The 21,125-nt window shown below is 37.7% G+C and overlaps 1 protein-coding gene across 9 annotated transcripts in view; it reads right to left on the reverse strand.

Moving 5' to 3' along the window:
• The window catches only part of pcbp3 (poly(rC) binding protein 3), a 76,305-nt gene that overhangs the window by 36,984 nt on the left and 18,196 nt on the right, over positions 1–21,125 (reverse strand). For all 9 annotated transcript variants that reach the window (XM_026912563.3, XM_026912562.3, XM_026912568.3 and 6 more), the window contains exons 2-4: positions 13,662–13,740; positions 13,447–13,557; positions 8,997–9,128 (exon numbers count right to left, since the gene is read on the reverse strand). The gene's annotated coding sequence lies outside the window, so the exon portion shown is untranslated. The remainder of the gene's footprint in view (positions 1–8,996; positions 9,129–13,446; positions 13,558–13,661; positions 13,741–21,125) is intronic.

Genomic DNA, 21,125 nt, shown 5'->3' on the forward strand with positions numbered 1-21,125 from the left:
GTCTCATGTTAGCCAATTTCTAAGAATCCACATTACTTAATTTTTAGGTAACTTTCCAAGGGTTAAGGCTAGAGGCTATACCTTGTTTATAACCTGAAATCCAACAGTATCCAATGATGTCACACTTGCTTTCTGAAGTCTTGGAAAAGGTTTCATGAGGTCAGGCTCAAGGGAACACATGATTACTAGAAGGTTAGAGAATTATCACTGTATCAAATATTTATGTAGGGTGTTTTTTCTAGACCTTTTACTTTCTATGCATAAAATCTAAGTGCAAACATATGAGCATTCACCGGATTCAGCCAGTGCTAATTTATGCTAGGTACCACTCTTTCTATGAGACACACACACATCTTTTCTCTGTCTCTCTTTCATAGTTACATAACATTTTTGGTTATTTTCATTGTAGTTAATGAATAACTCACTAGTAGTTATTGAATTCTGGAATGTCATCTGTTTCCCTTTTGTATTAAAACCAAATAAATGCATTGAAATATGAAAAAAAAATACATTGGAACATTTTTTTGACAATGTGGATATATTCAGAGCAAATTAACACTTACTATTTACATATTATTATGCCCAAGTTTAAATAGTGAATATAAGTTCAATAACTGTAAACTTGATGAAATTTACCCAATTCTTACAAGTCTCAAGTTTAGATTTCAGCTTGAGTCAAATCACTACCTTGAAAACGGCCATCATCATATTAACTTATAAAAAATATCTTAAAATTGTGTACATGCAGCCCTGACAGTATAGCCAATCATAAAAATCAAATGTAATGTAAGACAACACTATCATAAAACATTACACCACTACAATAGGTGGTTGTACATCCAGCCATCCAAAGCCAGTATCCCAGCTCAGCCTGCAATGAGAGGTCCAGTGAGGTCAGGAGGTTGTGCTTTTCCTCAAAGGGAAGCCACATCATGCCTTAAACAGACTCAATGATTCAGAGAGTTTCCTCTTCATGGGCTATTATTTACACTTCTCTGCTTCTATACAAGCCATCTCTAATCCTAAAAGAGACAGCCATTCAAAAAGACAGCATAGCCAGCAGCAAGCCAGTAACCCAGAGACAGAGAAAGAAAAGGCAGAGGAGAAAAGTGTGTGTGTGTGTTTAATGCCTTCTATATGAGTATGGCTATACAGCCCAGGATGTCACAGAGGATCCTGGAGTAATCCTCCTCAACCTCTCCTCTCCCGGAAAAATGTCTGACTCAGTGGTCATGAATGTGGCCCAAGCACACCCATGCCCACTATGAGGAATCTAAATTACTCACATTTCAAACTAAAACTGACAACAAGTCCTACAAAATGCACATAGAAGTAAGGTAGTGTGCCATAACATCTGCATACGACACTCATGCAACTACCATGACGCAGTGGGCTTAATGGTGTTCTGTACAGACAGAGGCTAAGCCGTCCTTCCCACTCAAGGAGAACAAGCTGGCCATAGCATTTCTACAGTCGTTAGAACTATGGCCTTTACAAGCTTTACATGGTTTTCCATTAAGTTCATTAAGTTACTCCAGAAATGCCCTAATTTGACAAGGAAAATAATTTTATCCAAAACCATCATGTTTTATTCATTTATTTTTTTAAGTTGACAAATATTGTTTTGTTTGCTCAGTCATGTATGAAGCTTTAAACAGTGCACCAACATCTGTGCATGTTGTGCACTATATTACCACTATAGTGCAACATCTGTGCACTATATTACCACTGGAATATAGTGTACTTTCTATTACCCACCTTCACATATGATCTTACTCAATCTTAACTCATTGGTTTGATACGAAAAACTCCCAATACGTCCAAACTAGGTACCTCCTGCACACACTTAAAATATGGACAGAATAACAGCATTAAAGTAACACTAATAGTACTGTTATACACGATATGGTCAGAAGTATGTGAACACCTGACCATCACACCCATATGTAGTCCTTCGTCAAACTGTTACCACAAAGTTGGAAGCACACAATTGTATAGAATGTCTTTGCATGCTGTAGTATTACTATTTCCCTTCACTGGACCTAAGAGGCCCAAACCTGTTCCAGCATGACAATGCCCCAGTGCACAAATTGAGGTCCGTGAAGACATGGTTAGCCAAGGTTGGAGTGGAAGAACTTGAGTGTCCTGCACAGAGCCCTGACCTCAACCCCACTGAACACCTTTGGGACAAACTGTAACACTGACTGCACCCCAGGCCTCCTCACCCTACATCAGCGCCTGACCTCACTAATGCTCTTGTGGCTGAATGTGCACAAATCCCCAGAGGCACACTCCAAAATCTAGTTTATAATAACATTAATCCAAAAAAGGATGAAAAAAGGAGTTGGTTTTTGTTTAACTGGGTGAATGGCGTTGCATCCCCACTCAATTTAAGCTCTGGCTGTGGAAAGAAAGCAACCATCTTAGCCAGTTCCTAATATACCCTCTTCTCCTTGCAGAGCTTATGAACAACCTAAGTGAATCTGCATATTGTACATGAATATGCAAATTATAATGCATATTCATACACTCTTAAATATGAATTCCTTATGTTTTGGATGTGATTATACAAAATAAGGCTATTTTCAGATGTACCATATATTTATATAGCTATAGATCCTCTGTGATATTTTGAGCTAACAGCTAATATCACGGTTGAATCACACTGCACTAGATCACATTATTATTGTAATTTATCTTCAGCACAGTACATGAGAAAAAAAAGCTAATAATAATAATCTAACAGTAGGGAGAAAAAAACGACTTAGCAAGTGAAAATATCTTGAGTAGTTAAATTTATTTGGTATTTCCTATTATAAGATTACCATAAACCAAAAATAATATTGGTAAACTTTTTTTATTTTTTATTTCTAGACTTCTTTTAAACTAATTTCAAACTTGAAATAGTCTTGTTCTGTTGGCAGATAATTGTGCTCATTTTAAGCATTTGTTTCTAGAAAGAAGCAAAATTATCTGCCAAAAGAATAGAAAAATATAAAGCTTAAAATGAGTAACAATTTCTCAAAAATAGGTTTAATAATCTTATATTTGGTTTATTGTAATCTTATAATAGGAAATACTTGATCAATCTGACTATATTTAAGATATTTTCACTTGGTAAGATTTTTTTTTTGTATGTCTATGTAAGATGTCTATATGGGTTTTTTCCAGATTCTATGGTTTCCTAACACCTTCCAAAAATCTGTCAACAGGTGGATTGAATGAAACAATGGTACCTAGTATACCATTTTTGTGGTTTCTCTAGAAATGGTGCATGTGTATGTATCCATACACTGTCATGAATCATTAGAAGCACTGGAAAGCATTACAAAAGTTTCCCAGGCCACAACAGACGAGTCTTCCTTGTTTAACAAGCAGCAGACCGACTCTGATCGCTGAAATCCAAAACCTCTGCAAATCCCAAACAGAGGGACTCTATTTCTCTACACCAATCTGAGGCAAAAACCAAGCTTCAGAAAGGAAACCTGAAATAAGTTAATGAGGGCAAAGTTAGAAAGCAAAACTTTTGGGCAAAATGAATGAAGGCCTAATAAACCCCACAGGGAGGTCCAGTCCTGAACTTTGGAAGTGGAAAGTAGCTCAGTAAGGAAAGAGACATCTGCTGTTTCTCCACAGATGGTTGAAATCTTGGTCAAATCTTTTGACCATGTGTTCATACCCTTCTCCCTTATCTCCAAGGTGGACCCAGTACAGTAAGAAAGTTTTATAACCACAACATTTCACAATGAAAATGTCATTGTAAATACACACAAAATCTATGGAATGCTATTTAAAAGCAGTAATAACTCATTTTTTGTCAATCTCTATCTTGCATGAGAAAACACTGAATAAACAAAACAATAGAAATTCCAGCCACACAGGAAACCAGCAAGGACTGTAGATTTAAAACAATGTTTTATTGATTTCAAAAATGATGCTAGGCCAAAATTATGTGCGTACACTAAATTTATGGTTTTAAACCATAAGTGGTTTTAACACGATTGCTCTGGGCTGACAAATAGCACAACAGAAAAGCTTTGGCCTTATCTTCAAAGCAAAATAGCAAAACTGGCCATGCTCTCTGGGTGGGAAGGATGGTATACACTCTCTCCCTCGTCAATCACAGCGATACAAGCCGATCATGGGCGTCTGTCATCCCATGAATGCAGAAAAGTGTGTAGAGTGCTTCAGCACGTTGGCTGGCTTCTCGTGTCTCAGAGAAAGCATGTGTTAGCCTTCACCCTTCCTGGCTGGTAGCTGTCATATGATAGGGAGCTTGCTGGTTGGTGGGAATTGGCAGGTGACCAAATTGCAGAGAAAATATGGGGGGAAAAAACACTTTCATCTGTAGTGACTTACATTATCAAATTTAACTTCCTCGTTCACTTCATAGACTCATCCGGTATTTAAGTCTCACTTGGGTGACTGTGTTCATATAACATACAAATAACTCATGACTGCTATACATACTACAACATAGAAATATCTCTAGGAATTTAATATGCATACAAGGATGTTTAAAGTACATGGGAAATGTGTCTTTTCTAGTGTTAATGGGATGTCTAGGTATTGACCAAGATTTTAATAAAATGGGAAAGATGACTATTATAGTCATATACAAGATGGAGCAGGACAAACAATAATTAGATCAATGACAATGTCCAATTATAGGCCAATTTAAATCAGGCTAGATTGGCCTCAGTAGTGATGTTTATAAACCTCAGCAGTCAGTCATCAATGGGTGATGGTGTATAAATGAGAATTTTCTGATTTAGTCTATTAGCTGAAGATAGATAACTGGATGTCACAGAGGCACCTGGAGTAATAAAATGGAGTAAAATAAAAACTAGAATGTTCTCATGTGTAACTTACATATGTATATAAGCTAATGCTAAAAACAACAACAACAACAAAAACTTATTTTAGGACAAATCCACACCGGTTTGCCCTTCTGCCTCACATCCCTCATGAGTCTCCTACCACTTCAATTTTGGTGCACTAACTGACACAGAGAGCATTAAGAAGAATAATGTTGTGGTGAGTATTCCCTCATTTCTCTGACACAGGCAGCTTTGCCTTCATTGTGAGCACATCTGATAAGTGCATTATTCAACTCAAAGCACTCAAGCAGCAGAAATCATTCGGCATAATCACTGAAACACTGAGACAGAGAGGAATGCCATGTGCAAACTGCTAGCTATTCCCACAGATCTCCTCTTGATCTCACCCATAAGCCTTTCCATGCAATTTTGACTTTCACATGCTGAGATTTGGAGTAAAAAATTAACCAGACAATGAGCACGGAGCATTTATGTCTGTATTGTACTGGTAGAATTTTGGTTTATTTTAGAAAGATTCTCACTTTATGTGCCAGATCTGTCTCCAGTTTCTCTTTGGAATGTACCCTTGGCTAAAAAACCCTAGAGTAGAAAAGACTTGAGTGTGCATGGGTATGCTCTCGCTACATTTTATTGGCACCTCCAAAAACGGGGACAGGTTGCTGGCAGAAGACACCTGAAACTGCACTGGGTAACTGAAATCAACTGTTAAGTCACTCATCACTCTTGGCAAAGAATTTTTTGTGCAGTCCGTAAAAACATATGTGTGTGTGCGAAATCTTTAAGCAAGGCATCAACCCAATCAATCTTTAGTGCATTTATGATTTTAGGTGGCAAAAGAAAAGTTATCATTGGAACATTTAAAGAGCCATCTCCACCTAAAGGGACAGAAGGTTACTTTTGCCCCAAAATATGTAACACAAACTGTGTATAAATATACTTATCTAGGACATTATGAAATAAATAACTGTATGAATCTTTCACACTTCTCCAACTCCCTACAGCGTTTTTCACTCCTCTCTAAGCTTCAAGATTTCTGGTGCTGTTTATACCAAACCAAACTGTGTGAGAGTTTGGTGCTGAGCAATTTTATTGTATCATGCTGTTTTATAATTAATTTAATTATTTTATTTATTAATTATCATTAATTTAATAATTAATGTGGGATAGAAATTTGCTTGGATTATTCATAACAATGAACCTCAGTATACTATAATATGGTATATATGGGTAGTATTATCTCCACACGGTGACTGTGAGTGTACCTAACCACTTTCCTTCTCTTTCTGCCGAGCTACACTCCTGAGCTGCCGGTGATCCAGACCCCCCTACGCTCTGGACCAGATGAGCATCGCTCCAGAGCTGCTGGTGATCCAGACCCCCCCCCTTCACTCTGGACCTGTCCACCAGCAATGCTTCACACTGCCACGAAGACGCTTCAGCTGTTTTCCATGGACTACACCAACAAACATTGTACTCACACACACGCACACTACAGTGTAAACCCATATGAGGATGGGTTCTCTGTTGAGTCTGGTTCCTCTCAAGGTTTCTTCCTATCACCATCTCAGGGAGTTTTTCCTTGCCACCGTCGCCCTGCTTGCTCATCAGAGACGTCTCGCACACACACACACACACTTCACTTTACTTTTGTTTGTGTAAAGCTGCTTTGAGACAATGACCTTTGTAAAATAGCGCTATACAAATAAAAATGAAATGAAAAAAATGAATATTCAATTATTTTATTTGCCTCCTCTCTCATAGTATTAGTCTACATTTTATTTTTTCATTGTGTGCTGTTTTTATTGTGTGCTGCATGGTACTGCAACAGACAGCATAGTTCATCCTTAAAATGTCTCATTATTCAGTATTTTCTGCCTGATTTCTTTGGTCTTGTAGGTGAGTGCTTGTTATAATGAGGGGAGCCTATTAATGAAATTGAAAAACCTGTGTCCCAAAAACTCTACACAAGAAAAATCTGGCAACAATAGTGATATAAACCACACACACGTCATTTTAAATCATTTGAATGGTCCACCTAAAGTCAATGAACAAGCAGAACTTTGAATACAGAAAGCTTTCTCAGTGTACTGACCTGCACTTTGATCTTAAAATGCCATAAACTGTAGTTAACAGCTCAAACGCAATTCGGAAAATGTGACTTCTCAGAGCTTCTCAGACTCCATTCTCATCTCTTAGCTGCTTTCCATTTTACTAACCTCAGAATTACATGAATTCACTTTCTGTTTGGGTGTGAAAGTAGACTAGGGGTGATCTGTATGACCTTCTCAACTTTTCATGAACCAACGTGTGGAGAAAATGCCAATGGCTCCATGCAAGCTATTTTTAATGCCCATTCTGCAGTTCATGTGTGGATTACCCTTCAGTGAAAGCTGCCAATGTGGCGAAGGCACTCATGATGACAAAGGACAACAGCTCCCTTGAGAGTTCCCTCAGAGGTGTCTGACAGACGCCGCATGCTGATGGGGAAGTAATGTGCTGCAGCATCAGCATGGAGAACAAGGAGTGAAAAAAAAATCTTGGGGGAGTGGGAGGCTGGGGTAAATTCATGTTTGAACCCTCCCCGAAATATTTTACAGTAGTTTCAAATGCTTATTAGAGAGTATTTAACACACAGCACAGCTGATTATATATATATATATATATATATATATATATATATATATATATATATATATATATATATACATTTTAAATATATATATGTATATATATATATATATATATATATATATATATATATATATATATATATATATATATACATTTTAAATATATATATATATATATATATATATGTGTGTGTGTGTGTGTGTGTGTGAAATAACATTGTTTTGCACAGTAATTGCACTATAATGATCATAAAAGGTCAACAATGCCATCATTATGATTCAAAATTTGTTTTATAACATTTTATGGGCTACCGGCTCCTATGGTGAGAAACAGGATTAACCAATCATCCATTTTTCCCAGTTCAGCTAGCAACACTCTGAACATAGAGATATCAAGGTGACAGCCAATGAAGATGTCACTTCTCCATTAGTACTAGCATATTATTTTAATCCTTTTCAGTATAAATATCATAAATGCATTTTATTTTCTAGGCATTTTTATTTTCAAGGAAGCTATTAATGCTATTAATACGGCAGGTTTGGTTGGCTGTAGATCATGCCTTAAATAATTAAACGACAAATTCTGAATACCACCACTGCTCCTGTCTGGCATCCCCTCAAAATGTATGAGCACATCATACTTATCAGTGTAACTGTACAAATCATGTGATTCACACAATTTCTCACCCTTCCTGAAATTAATTCCTGGCTACAACAGAGCTATGCATCCTAATGATATAGATATTTATGACTACATTTCCTGTAATTTCAGTCACATATTTATTTACACCTCCAATAAGACAACCTTATTCACTAGATGTTAGACAAATCTTTAGCATGACTAACACATTTATTTTTCAGTAGGGTAAACTGACAACCTGTCAGGACATTATTCTTCGATCAGAGTGGACAAATGCTCAAAATGCAGCTAAGATGAGAACAAATCTCTCTCTCAGTCACCCTGCCCCATAATTTTATAGCATTTTCATCAGACCACTACTCCAATCATAAAATCATGTGCTAGGTCATTTGAGTAATGTTAACTGCTTTCATTGCTGATGAACAAAAATGTCATGTCATACACTAGTTTTTAAGTTAAAGTCTTGACTGGAGGATGTGGATGACATTTAGGTCATTAATAAAACTTCACAAAGACACTAGGCCATATTGTATAGTGTAGCTTATTGTTTTAAAAAAATAAAACTGCCTTTAATCAGTTTCTCCTTTAAGATGTAAGTAAGCTAATATTACGTTATGTGTGTCAGGAGTGTGAAACCATGTACAGTTCCTGAGTTTAAGACATCAATACCCGATCTTTCTACAAAATAAACACATCAATTGTGCAGTACTGTGGCCCACAGGATGCGGAGTGAAGAACTCCAGCATGAAAACATTACAGATCCCAGCAGATGGTGGACCTCAGGCATGATGCCAGATTAGCAGAGCATCATGCAGGGTTCTAGGACAAAAAAGAGCAGCAGGAAAAACAGAAACAGGAAGAGGAATGCAAAAAAAAAAAACTCACCAGAGTAAGTGCAGGGTCAGGGCTGTCAGGTCATAAATGGTCCGATTGGGCCGACAGAGAGCACAGCTGTGTCGCAGTGTGGATCAGTACATCAGCCTTTAGACTTCTTCCCAGGTTGATAACCGGCCCATTCTGCAAAAGAAATCACACAAACTCACTAGCAATGACTCATAGATTAGTCCTAGCTTTCCAGTCATCCTTGGCCACCATACGTAGCACAGTAGCCACGCCAGGGTCTTACTGCAGCCAAAGGGGCTTCATGACCCAACAGCATGCGTGAACACACACAGGAGCCATATGAGTAACGATTTGCTTATCATACGCTTAGATGGCTTGCCTCATTAGGAACATCTCCACAGATGTAGAGGAAAAACAGGTATTTGCACAGGCTTTTGTCTCTAATTAATTAGTACAAAAGTAGAAAAGTCTTAGATACCACATCTCTTATATGCCTAATGCATTAGTGTGTCAGTAGAAAAGTGAAACAATATTTTCCTTCAATATACTTTTCTAAATGTATCATTACAGAAGAACAACTGTTTTAATAAGTATTTTTAATAAAAACATCATTAATACTGTTTGGGATTTTACCTGTTGAGACACACGAACTGTAACAAGTTTATCAAGAAGCCTGAAAGTCTACCGGCCCATTTCTTTAGAAGACTGCATGACAATGTACCTGAGAGAATTTATGCAATTTTAAGTTCAATTATGACTTGATTAATTTTTTACTGGTTGTTTACTTTGATACTTAATAGCTTTTCTTTTTATTACTTTTGAAGGCTTGTTCCCTTCACACAATTCCTTTACATTTGTCTAAGAGGAGTGGCTGGTCTACAGTCCACTCTGAAAGTATTGGAACGGCAAAGGCCAATTATTTTGTTTTGCTATACACTAAAGACATTTGGGTTTAAGATCAAAAGATGAATGAAATGATAGATGAATTTCAGCTTTCATTTCCTGATATTTACGTCATTTCCTGATATTACATCCTGAAGAAACCCACTCTGGATCCCTCTGACATCAGCAACTACCGACCGGTATCACTTCTATCTTTTCTTTCTAAAACCCTTGAACGAACTGTCTACAATCAACTGTCTCTCTATCTCTCACAGAACAACCTCCAAGATTCCAACCAGTCTGGCTTCAAACTGGCACACTCCACAGAAACTGCCCTTTTGGCTGTCACTGAGAAGCTGCATGCTAGATCATCCAAACTATCTTCAGTCCTCATCCTCCTTGACCTTTCTGCAGCATTTGACACAGTGAACCACAAGGCTCTCTTGTCCACCCTCATGAGCCTAGGAATTTGTGGTGCAACATGGCAGTGGTTTGCTTCCTACCTGGAAGGTTGGTCATATCAGGTGACATGGAGGGGATCCACATCTGCTCCCTGCAGACTCTCCACTGGTGTCCCACCAGGCTCAGTATTTGGTGCTTTCCTGTTCTCCCTCTATACTCGATCTCTTGGTGCAGTCATATCCTCACATGGGTTTTCATACCACTGCTATGCGGATGACGCTCAACTCATCCTCTCCTTCCCTCCCTCAGACACTCATGATTCTGCTCGGATATCAGCATGTCTGGCAGACATCTCATCAGAGATGATAGCTCATCAGCTGAAACTTAATCCCAGCAAAACTGAACTGCTGTTGATCCCAGTTGATTCATTCCCATCTCAGGATCTTGCTATCTCCCTAGACAACTTTCAGATCTCGCCTTCGGTTACTGCATGCAACCTTGGGGTAACCATGGACAATCTGTCCTTTTGCTCTCACATTGCTAATCTGACATGCTCATGTTGATTTCTCCTTTGTAACATCAGAAGTATTCATCCATTTCTTTCCACACAGGCCACACGGGTGATTGTTCAGTCTCTTGTCATTTCAAGACCAGACTACTGCAACTCACTCCTGGCAAGTCTGCCTCTGAGTGCCATTCGTCCTCTGCAATTGATCCAGAAGGCAGCTGCACGACTGGTTTTCAACCTTCCTAAGTTCTCCCACACCACCCCATTGCTACGCTCCCTCTACTGGCTTCATGTAGCTGCCTGCATCAGATTTAAAACACTGATGCTTGCCTACAAAGCCAAAAACGGACCAGCACCCACTTATCTCAAAGCATTTATCACATCCCGCATGGCAGCACGCTCCCTCCGATCCTCTAGCACTGCTTGACTGGTCCCACCATCTGTCAGGGTACAAGGAAGGCATGCATCGAGACTGTTCTGGCACCAAGGTGGTGGAATGCACTTCCCCTAGATATCCGAACAGCTGAGTCACTGGCACTCTTCAAGCGACGTCTAAAGACTTACCTCTTCCTAACGTACTTAAATTAACACTTTAAAAAATTGTATTGTCTGAGTGTTTGTCTATTACCTGCCTAGCAGAATTTTTGGACTGATGGTATTCCTAGTTTGTGACCTAGCGGGCCAGTATCAGAATGTATGTTTGATAGACTTCAAAGCACTTTTGTAAGTCGCTCTGGATAAGGGTGTCTGCCAAATGCCGTAAATGTAAATGTAAATGTAAATCTAGATCTGTTAAACAGCTTAGAACATGGCACCTTTTGTTTGAACCCACCCATTTTTCAAGTGATTGAAAATATTGGAATATGTGACTGACATATGTTTGTTGTTGCCCAGGTGTGCCATTTTAGATAGATTGTTTAAAGAATTAATAGCTCTGAATGTCAACTGTTTGTTTGAGCCCTAGGTTTCCCCTGTGAAGAATGCATTTGTTGTTTAAAAGGATAAACCAACAAGAAGACTAGAGAGCTCTCTATGGGACAAAAGCAAGCCATTTTGAAGCTGAGAAAAGAAAGGGAAATTTATCAGAGCTACTGCACAAGCATTGGGCACAGCCAATACAACAATTTGGAACGTCTTGAAAAATAAAGAAACCACTGGTATACTAACAAACAGACATCTAACAGTTTACCACAAGATGGAAACCACTAATCAGCAGTAAGAATTGGAAGGTTCCAGATTGGATATTGCAAAGAAATACAGAGAGTTCTGGAACCAAGATTAACCTCTACCAAAGTACCAAAATGATGGAAAAGCCAAAGTGTGGAGAAAAAATGGATCTGCTCATGATCCAAAACATTCAAACTCACTGGTGAAGCACGATGGAGGTAGTGTCATGACTTGGGCTTGCATGGCTACTTCTGGAATGGCCCCCTTATTGATGATGTAACTCATGATTGTAGCAGCAGAATGAGTTCAGAAGTCTACAGAAACATCCTGTCTGCCAGTCTACAGAGAAATGCATCCAATCTAGTTGGATGGAACTTCATCATGCAGCGAGACAAAGACACAAAACACACTGCCAACACAACAAAGAACATCAACAGTGGAAAAAGTGGAAGGTTTTAGACTGGCCACGTCAATCACCAGACCTTAACCCAATTGAGCATGTCTTTCACCTCCTGAAGGGGCCACTGAACTGAAAGAAGCTGTGGTATAAGCCTGAAAATGCAACACAAAATCTATCTGTTCCAATCTGCTCACCTAAAAATTGGGTGGTCTGCTGCAAAGGTGCCATGTTCTAAGTTGTATAACACATCTAGATGTAAATATCACAAACGAAAGCTGAAATTCTGATCTATCATCTTATTCATCTTCTGATCTCAAACTCAAACTTCAGCGTATTGCAAAAAAAAATTGGCCTTGCCATTCCAATATTTTCAGAGGGGACTGTAAATGTCCTGGCAGGGCTAACCCTTCCTTCTCTCAAAGATTAAAGGACACCAATAAAACGTTTTTCATTTTTGGCAATCTGATTATTTGCTGTTAACAAATGTCATAAGGTGATTTGTGTGCATATGTGTGTGTGTGCGCGCATAACCAAGCACAACAACGGTCATCGGAAAAATACCGGAGCTGATTTTTTTCATGCAGCCCATCGGTGTCAGTCATGTCAGGTGATTATACAGAGTGAAACAAACCATAGAGTTCTTCATTTGGAGCTTCATTTGGGCAGATATTGGTCAGCCCACTTCACTGACACATTTGAATGTGAACAAGGTCGATTATTTACTCCATCATCCTTTTTTCCCCAAAATGCCTTTGGAGGAGAAACTAAAAGGACTAAGCACACACTGTCCAGTCAAAGTACAAATTACACAAAAGGACAGATGAGAGAACCGTAAGTTTAGTGTTTTTGGTGTGAATAGTCTGCCCCACATGATTCTTATTATTGATGGGACTTCATTATATAATGCATTGCTTATTCCTAATAGTTTCATTGTCAAGTTATTGAGAGATATTAGACTTTAGTCCTCCATCACTGAGTTCAAGTCTACTGAACAGTACCGTATCTCTATTTTCCTTTAACATTAAACATACTGTATATGTTTGGCATAAAGCACTACAACACACTTGAACACACACACACACACACACATTCATGAGCACAGCTCAGATGAATAAATATAATTACAATCTAACCAGAGAGGGATCCAAAAGGTCTCCTGGCTTTTCTCTTCCAGGTCATGTGACCAGGTGCTGTCACACTTCCAGAAGACTGAGGAAAGATCAGTCTGTTCAGTACAGTTCTACCTGTGGGGAAAAAGAGAGATAGTGTAAGTGTGAAAAGAAGAGAGGATTAATTACAAATCAAAATCGGTTTACAGTATTCATAATTGATAGAATTTACATATTACCTAAGCCTTGTTTTCTTTTAAAGGGATTTGTAGATATAAACAATAGTTTCCGGCTTTTTCTTCTTCTCAATAGGCAGTTCTGTAAACAGAAAAAAACCAACAAGTCAAAGTACTTTACTTCATCTGTAAGTAGAAAACTAATCTGTATTGTAAATTAATGATAATCATTAAGAAAGTGCAACACAAGTGGTTTGTTAACTGACTAGCTTTATGTGTCAAAGATTTTTTAATCATCATCAAATATAATAATCATAAGTATATGCTACAGATATTAATTTGTTTTACTATACTTCATTAATATTTGATGTTAAGATTGTAATGTGAGCTGTTATTCTGACTGACAGTTTTCTCCCTTCCAGCATCTCTGTATCATATAGACAATTATTCTGACACATTTCCCTGTGCAAAGGAGGGGAAAAAGCTGTTTATTAGAAATTCCTTTATAATAAAGGTCTTAGGGCAGTTATTGAATTTTGTCAGTAAACATTTATGCTTTATCAATACAGGTATTAGACACAATATTAAGTCTTACTAAAGCTGTTCTTATTTACTTTTATCCAAATTTCCTAATGCAGTCTGCAGTCTTTATGTAGGATATATGTTTGTACCGGTAATACACAAATTAAACACCGGTAATACACAAACTGTTTCCTCTAAAAATGTAGTCTTACCTCTGAAAGGATGTATTATGCAGATTTAAATCATGTTTAATGATAGATTTCAATAACTGCAATTAGACTTCCATTATAAGTGAGCTTTGAAAACCATGGTAATTGCACTTGTACTACAGATATGATAGATAGATAGAAATTAGATTGGGGGTGGAGGGCAGGGGGCGGGGGGGAATTGACAACCTTTACTGACAGGGATGCCTCTGTAACCAGCAAGTCTAGGCCTTCTTGTTACTAATCTGTATGCCAGAAATACCCTTAAAATGTACTTCAAAAATGAAGGAAGCTATTAAAGAAAAACTATCAGACATTTGACCCTGCTGTGACCCTGATCTTGTTTGGATCACATCTAATCAGTTCATCTGATGGTTACAACGATAATGCCATATAAATCCTACAACATTCAACCACTCATTCTTGAGATATCACACTAACAGACGGACAGAAGGACAACCTGAAAAGATGATAACTCCCTCCCCCCTCAGTAGTGGAGGCATAAAAAGACAAAATGCTGGAGTCTTTTAGTATGTGGGTTCACAATGATTCAACTATATGAGCATTCACTACTTCTTATTTCTATTTAAACTATTTAAATGACACTCTACACTGCAATGTCTATTACAGGTACTTAATAGAATTCATGGAGTACCACAATAGCTGAACACATTAGCTCTAACAATCTAATTTCAGGTGTAGTGTTGTGCTGAGAAACTACTGTCCTAACCAAAGGATAGTTATAGAAAATATAGAAAATGGTGAGATTCAGACAGACAGCAATAATGAGTGAACACAATCAGCTGTGTGAGCGTGAGAATTGACACCTCAGTCCTGCCTCTGACAGCACACTGCCATCTAATGCTGCTATTTTTAAACAGTGAATTTCAACTGTTAAGCTAAAATTAGATATCTTCTCGATCTAGATCGTATTAGGCACAGATGTCATTCTTAACTGTTATAAGTAATAGTGCAATTAAATATATGTACCTAAAATCAAAATGGTGGTTGCAACAAATATTGGAGTAAGATTTTCTGATGACAGAGCAAACAGTGGTTAATCAATTTATTTATATTATTGTTCAATCTCAAGATTGAACTTCTGCAACTTGTTCCTGGCAAATCTTCCCCTGTGAGCCATCAGACCTCTGGAACTGATCCAGCCTGCAGCTGCACTACTTGTTTTCCATCTATCCAGGTTCTTCCTGTAGCTTTCCCTGCACTGGCATCCTGTAGCTGCTAGATTTAAAACACCAAAATATCAAAATTAAACCTCTGAAGAGCTGAGACACTGGCTGTCTTCAGACGAAGACTGAACACCTACCTCTTTATTGAGTACTTAAGCGAGCAATAAGTCTACACATAATTATTGAAAATATATTACAGGGTTTTAGCTTTATTGTATTCTTAAAACCTGGCCTGCTTGTACTAGTGTGAGGATATTTTCCAAGGCTATAAAGCACTCTGGATGAAATGTACATGTAAATCTGTTTTATATTTTTGTATTTTTATATTTTTTATATATTTTATATCAAGCCAGGTTTGTGGTTATTTGGAGAACACTGGAGAATAGTTATTAAAGACTTCTTTATCCACCACAACTATCTATGATAGTATAGACTATATTAATCCAATTCAATTTTATTTTTATTTTATTTTTAACAATAGATTTACAGCAGCTCTACAGATGTAAATTTAGCTCCCTAATGAGCAAGCCAGAAGCAACAGTGGCAAGAAGAATCTCACTGAGACAACATGAGGATCCAGACTTAGTACAGATCCCATCCTCTCCTGGGTCATACTGTATAGCATGATTATAAATCATTACAGTATAACTGTATTAAAAGAATGCTCAATATGAGCATATTGTGAATAAAAGACATGGGTTAAGCACTGGAATGCAGTTCATTTGTAAAGCTGCACCAGAATGCTTAAAATGAGGACAGACTGCCCTCTATTGGCAAAAAAGAGTAACTCTACAAATCAGAGCAAACACATTTATACAGGATCCTGAGCTCTGGTTCTGGGGACCAACAGTCCTGCATAGCTGCAATATTATCATGTTCATGAAAACTAGCAAGAAAAGTGTACAGCAGTGTAACTTGTAATAGGACTCAAGCGTAGAGAATCTATGCATTAATGAATAACTTGGTGCAGTGGTTCCCAGTGCCAAGCTTGTGGATGACATTGTCTGATAAAAAAATAAATTATTAATACTAGCATGCCTCGTTTAGCTTTTCAGCCACTTATCAGGTTATTTACCAGGTTTACAGGTGACATGACTGCCTTTTCTACAAAATCAGGTTTTAAAACCAAATCAAAATACTCACTTAGTCCAAAATGTAACTGTATGAACCCAAGACATATCTACCAAGGTCAGGCCAAAGTCATTTTCATTTCCCATGTGAAAAAAAATATAGAGTGGATTGAAGCAGCCCAGTTTGGCAACACTGGACCTTTATGATACAGTAAAGAAGTGTCAGGGGCATGGCCACATGGGTAGCACTTGACATTAAGAGTTGCCACCTCAATTGCAATCCAAATGCAAATCACATCTCTGAGAGGTATTTTAGTACACAATTCATGCAGACCTAATAAATCATATCTAGCTCATCTTCAGCAAGAGCTTTATCCTGGCCAGGGCTGCAGCAGATCTGGAGCCTACCCCAGGGAGCAAGGTGTGAATAAACCCTGGATGATATACAAATCCATGCACACACATTCGCACACTCATTCACAACTACTAGCCAATCCACCTACCAGTATATTTTTTGGGAGATGGGAAGAAACCCACGCATACACAAAACTCACGAAAACAATAACATGAGTTCAGGATCGAACCTCAACCCTGGAGCTGTGAGACAGCAGCACTACTCACTGCACGACCACCATATCTAGCTTGTGTTGATTTAAATAACCATTGAAGCTCTGTATCTGTTTTAACCAAATTCATTGATCAATATGTACTATAGATCAATTTATAATTCAGAACACTAATGTAATTATGTGGCCATTTATTTTGGAACAGATCACATGGACTGCAAAAATAATCCTGTCTTATATATAGTGTCACTCTGAAAAGCTGGCTGCAGATGAAAAAAAAGCTACTTTCAAAAAAACATCTTTTGAGGGTTGAGTTCATACACAAACACATACAGAAACTATCTGAAACCATCCTCTGCCTGCAAATATCATAGAGTTGCTTGCATCAGTGCACCGGGGTCGGCTGTTTGATTTCAAGTTCCTTTGTTTGCTTGATGTTTGTGGCTGTGAAAGCAGTAGCATGAACATATCTGAAGGAGGTGAATGTGCTAATCCTGTTCTCAGAGCCTCTTTAAAACCACTCTAAGCCTCTAGGGTCCTAGAAAGACTTATAATGAGTTTTTATTAATTATATTTATGAACTTCGTGGTGTTTTTCTTCCAGTTACTTCTCTTTTTACTTGAAATATACAACCCACATTTAGTGTGTTCTTTCCCCTGGCCTTATTTGCACTCCCTTTCTAAAAACCTGGGCATGCTACAGTGTCAGAGCTAGAAAACCACAAATCTGTCTAGACCAAAGTCTTCAGAACCAGAACAATCTAGTACATGCTTGTAACTCTGCAATGCCAGTTCACAGAGAAACATTTGATGTTTATCATCACTGATGTGCAAAAACATGGAGACAGGCCACTTTATCAAGTGTAATCATTAGGGAATCTGTGAGACAGTCACATCACACGTCCATCACATCTTCTGTTCCTCTGAGAGAATGCTCATTATGAACAATAAATTTCAAGTCAAAACTGAGTGCTGCATTCCATTTGTTCCATAATCTACAGATGAAATATGCGTTCAAACACTTGATGTGTGTTCCTCAGTGCTGAAATTGTCAGACGGAGTGTACAGAGAGCAGTTAATTGTTTCCTCTGAAACAGCCACAGATCTGATCTCATTTGACACGGGGCGACACCAGAGAGACACACAGGTGAAGATCTATTAGGACACAGCATGAAGTTCAGCAAAAGGAGACTCAGCACATATCTCTCACCTCATAAATGTTTAATGATATCTAAAAGCTAATACTTCTCACTTGGATTTCTCTGGCCTTAAGAGTCTAACCTCCATACACTCTGGCCTGACCCCTGCTCAGATAGCCAGGTCATGAAGAGACACTGAGATGGAGATGTGGGAATGTGGGAATGTGGATCTGTAAATCACTTATCATAAAACAATTTGTTTAAGAGAGGGGGAGAATAAGGTGCTTTTATTTATGGCCAAATGGAGTATGGACACAATAATCCTATGTGCATCAATGGATAATAGAGAGAAAATGCAAGAGAAAGCCTAACAGCTAAGCAGTGAAGAGTTCTTCATTAGATTATACGGTTTTAAAAAAACATATTGCTATAGACATTTTCATGATGCACAATATATCTAAATATATCTCAGAATATATTCATGTATCTAAATACAGTATATACACAATATATCATAGTACTCAAGTTACAGAGCTAACCGTGCCTTTTTCAAGCTACTTGCCAGGGCAGTGTAACACACTCAGAAGAAAGCACTATCTGCCCTCTTCTGAACATGTGAGCTCACAGACCCCCATGATTGGCTAATATCACTGTGATTGACACCCACTGACAGAACATGGTCAATTTTGCTGCCTTGGACTTCACCCATTGATGGCTGCGGCATCGCCAATTCAAACTTGCAACCTCCTGTTGCTAGGGGAGCACTTTTCTGTTGCGCCACTCAGGAGCCCAGTATTTAGAAAAATTATTAGAGGAGGAACATTAACACATTCACTACCTAGTAAGATGGTGAGAATGTGTAACTGAAAATAACAATGAAGTCAGTGTTCTAAAAATATTTCAGATGCATAAAAGTATAGTGACTTAATTTATTACAGTATTATATATTAATTTTAGGGAACATTAGAACAGTACAGGAAAACAGCAAAAATTTTATTATTTATTATTTTTAATTTATTATTATTATTTATTTAGCAATCTTGTCATCACATCTTGTCTATCCGTGATGCTAAACAGAGAGACTTATTCAACACAGACAGCTTGTTACTCTCAGAGATTAAAGGAATACTCTGTCATTTTCTCGATCCACTGCATCTATAACATACTGCAACTATCACAGACAATAATTTTGACATGTACTGAGAAATGAACAAAATAAAAAAAAAAGTTTGCTAGCAACTCATTTAGAATGCAAGTCTAAGGGCAGTTTAAGTTATGTAACTATAATAAATTCAACAGGTTTTAGGATGAGAGAAATGTCTTACTAAAGCTGTGCTATGGTTTTATCTTAATTTGGAACACTGAAGCCATACACTTACAGGTAATTCTGGTTCCTTACACTTTCCTGAGAGGACTCTGATCTCTTAAAGGATGAACTATACAGATTTTAAGATTCCTTTACAAATATATTTGACTTAATCAGTCATGAATGTGTTCCGCAAACAAGTGCCCTTAGATGTCAATTATAAGTATCATTTGAGTAAACTGGATCTCTTCATTTCTCATTACAGGGAAATGTGTCTTAATTCTTGTCTGTGGTAATCACATATGTAGTAGATTGAGATTAGGTTGAAAAACTCTGGAGTGTTCCTTTAAAGCCCTGCATCTGCATCTGCATCAACAGAATATGGTTCAATTCACAGAAGCATCAGGGGTTGTAGGAATTGATCCTGCAGCCAGAGGGGGAACTAGTGCTACAGTCCTGTCCTAACATGACTGGGGTCTTGGACTATCTCCTCAACTCCAGGATGCTAAATATGCTGATGCTGTGCTTTGGCCCTGTGCATCTTTCCTTGTGAAAAAGGAAAAGCATTGGAGTATGCAAAGAAGTCTTTTGCAGTAAAACTCTTGCCTACACATTATGCACATCAATAAATTGATGCTACTAGAATTTATTTAATAAAGATTCTTTATGTAAGAAAAAAAAACAATATGGGGTGTACTTTTTTATCCATTTATAGTTATGTTTAATGTTGTGGAACATCTCATCACTTATTATACAGCAGCTATACACAGTCAGTCCCTCACAAACCTATTTTTTCCCCTCTCTTGAAGATAAGACAAAAAAAAAGAATGTTACACAGAAACTGCAAAGCCTTCTATCCTAAAGATTTTCTCAATGAGGAAAACCTAAAGGAACAGCTTTAGCTTTGTAACATCTCTGACTGTTACAGAGCACTGACACTGGAGACTCCTTCCAAGTATGCTAAATAAACATCTCCTCACTGAAAACTTCACTGTACGTGAAGCGTCTGTCATACAACTCCCTGTGTACATATTAGAATGAACATATTAATATAAATCTGCGATTTACTTACTGCTGGCACTACTGTCAGAGCTGCTGTTATAGAAAATTAATCAACACATTCTGCTTAAGCAAATTCGAGAATTCAACACCACATGGTATAAACAATAATAATGAGGTCCAATGCACAAATTTTAAATACTTAATATCAGCGAGGGTGATTGTGAATGCAATTTCTGTTAACATCAACGGAAACAAATGCATCCTACAATTGCAACACACTGTATATAGAGCTGGCAAACTCAAAACACCTACATAACATGCTGCATATTTATTTATAATTATTACCAGCAGTGTGTTAGCCTCAAGACACTGTCATCAAGTTTACCAGCAATCATTCAAATCTTTTGCCTTGCAGTCATGAAATATTAATAGGACCTAAACTATTTATATTGTGAGTATTAATAATAAATGGCAGGGCTTTAAAATTTGTGCTTCAAGTCAGATCAGAAGGCAGCTATTTCATCCATTTC

Source organism: Pangasianodon hypophthalmus, chromosome 5 (assembly GCF_027358585.1).
Source record: "Pangasianodon hypophthalmus isolate fPanHyp1 chromosome 5, fPanHyp1.pri, whole genome shotgun sequence".
Taxonomy (NCBI): domain Eukaryota; kingdom Metazoa; phylum Chordata; class Actinopteri; order Siluriformes; family Pangasiidae; genus Pangasianodon; species Pangasianodon hypophthalmus.